The sequence below is a fragment of the Acomys russatus genome, chromosome 3, assembly GCF_903995435.1.
Source record: "Acomys russatus chromosome 3, mAcoRus1.1, whole genome shotgun sequence".
In the NCBI taxonomy this organism is placed as follows: Eukaryota; Metazoa; Chordata; class Mammalia; order Rodentia; family Muridae; genus Acomys; species Acomys russatus.
Genome location: NC_067139.1, coordinates 80412001 through 80414542, shown reverse-complemented (window position 1 = coordinate 80414542; position 2542 = coordinate 80412001). Strand labels below are relative to the sequence as shown.

At 40.8% G+C, this 2542-nt stretch overlaps 1 pseudogene; it reads right to left on the bottom strand.

Annotated features, from left to right (window-relative positions):
• Positions 1-1817: 1817 nt before the first annotated feature.
• On the bottom strand, positions 1818-2542 carry LOC127187133 (ubiA prenyltransferase domain-containing protein 1-like; annotated as a pseudogene).

Here is a 2542-nt window from a genome sequence, read left to right as displayed (position 1 = left end):
CTCAATAATAATAATATATAATATAATAACATATATATATATATATATATATATATATTCCTCAAAGGCCATATATATGGATTCACCTAATATGCAGTTCTGAAGGTGGTGGGCTAGTGTCAGGCCAGGTCGTAAAGGCCATTGGTCCTCTAGACTCTGAATGACAGAGGCAAGCTTAAAGCAGGACTCAATAGCTTCTTAAAACCAAGTTCTTTTTGAGCACCAAATTCCACAAGCCTAGCTTGATACAAACAGGGCCATGAAGTACAGGAGAAGAGGCTTTTTCTCTGTTCTTAAATTCCCAGACTTTGATCAAAACTCAAGGATCTGGCTCTCTCATAGACAAGCCACTCTGACTGTGGGTGAACTCTGAAGAATTTTCACGCAGTATGTTTTCTGAGGAACTGACCCACTGCTAAATCAAAGAACTAAATCAGGGCTCTGGACAAGTTCTTCTGTCATTTCCTTCAGGCCAGGATCCTGTGGTGCCTACCAGAATAGCAGATCAAAAAAAAAAAAAAAAAAAAAAAGTACAATATACAGGGTGATCATTTTAATGTTTCCTTCTCAGGACAAATGAAAGTGAATAACTCTATACAGACACTACTCTTCAGTGGCTGAAACAGGAATGAAGTAACCCTTGGGTGTTGTCACTGAAGCCCTCATTTGTCATAACAAATCAACAGAAACTTGAAAGTGGTGGGTCAGTCTTTATTTCAAATATTTTCTCTGTTACCGAAGTTCCTTCATTGGGGGGACTAGAACTGTTGTCCATTGGATTGTACATTCAATGAGTCCCTGCCTTGCCAATCCCATGGCTTGGTGGGAATGGGCAAGTGTCCCTAATTCATGTGTTATTATTATTGACAATCTGGCTCTAGCTAGAATTGGGAAGTAGGTAGAGAGAAAGAGATGCAGTGTGGCCAAGGAAGCATAAGCAAGCTGCTCTAAGGACACAAGCTCTGTGGCCTTTAAGTGGCCATTCCTCTACCACTTCAGGTCCTGATAGTTACTGAAGGGCTAGAGTCCTTTGTAGTGTTCTGTGGACTCTACACAGGAAACAGCAACACAGCTATGATTTATATGAAAGCAGAGTGCTCCTCTCCACAGTCTAGGAGGTTTCCTCTTCCCAGCCCCAGGACTGAATATCTTGCTGCAGCGTCACCTGACACTAACCATGGCAATGAGTGAAAGAAGAGATGAAAGAGGGAAGTGTCTGAACCCCAACCTAGGAAAAAAATATGGGAACCACATTGGCTGTTCGTTAATGGGGAATTTTCTCCAGTAAAGAGCATATTCAAGAAACCAGTGTTGTGTGGGCAGCAGGTTCTCTTGTATTAACGGGACCTGATATCAATTATTAACATTTCCTATGTTTCAAGATAATAGTGACTCATCATGTATCTTATTGGGAATACAGCATAGATCCTTCACAAATCCATAGGGTATTCAGTCTAGAACAAGGGGAAGGTGGATCCTTTCAATTCAAAACTGGCCAGACAAAACCCTCAAATGTAAACAATAAATAAAAGAATGGAATTGTGTCTAATTTATCTCCAGAAATATAGTGTTTTTAAGGTTCATGGTAATGTGGGAAGACAAATCAAAGATTATTTTTAGGATAATAATCCTAAAGTAGAAAGTAAGGAGTTAACTGTCCAGGCTGAGCATCCAACCTGGCAGTGGCACTCCCTTCTTAGTTTCTGGCTTCTACACACCATAAGGAGGGGCAGTTCTTTGGGTGAGGTAAGATGCTGATCTCTTCTGTGTAAGCAAGCTGATGCCATACTATGTAGCCAAAATGATAAAAAATTAAGTTAGAGGAAAAAAAGCTGTTTGTTGTAGAACACACGGGAGAAGATGGGCTTGATAAAATGGGCCAATGTGAAGATGCCAGCCTTCAAGTTAGATTCCATATGCCTGATGTTGTTAGAATGAAGAATTATGACCTTCTTGGTGAACGTCAGAGGCACAGTGAAGACAGGAAGGAAGGTGGCCAGGGAACCCACTTGGATGACATAATAAACATGAAATATTGTAAGGATGAAAGAAATCTCCTGGAGCCACATACTTGAGTTCAATTTTACCTGTGTAGCAAATAAAACGAGCCAGGTGGACTTCTAAAGCAGGTGAGGTCCAAGAGTTTCTGCTTCAGAGTATAAAGGTAGTACAGGCAAGCAGCGCAACCGTAGCCTAGTGTGCAGAGGAAGACTCCAAATGCAACAAGATCCTGGAACTCTAAGATTCAGTCTTCTAGAGTTGTCATCACTCTATTTTTAGTCGATGCTCTTGGAAAAGTCATAGCAAGTGTTGAACAAATAGTAAGTCCATATAGAGACTGCTACAGCATGACCCAGTAACAGCCTGGGATCCAGGACACGCAGGGAACTTCCCAAATCTCCTGGGGTGAGTCAAGCATTCAAGATCCAGGGTCTCAGAGACAGACTTGTAAGGTACATTCTTGTCTCCAAGATTTTTCCTGCCATTTATATACTTCATAATTTGAAAATTTCAGAAAAATCAACATGACATTAGTGAGCAT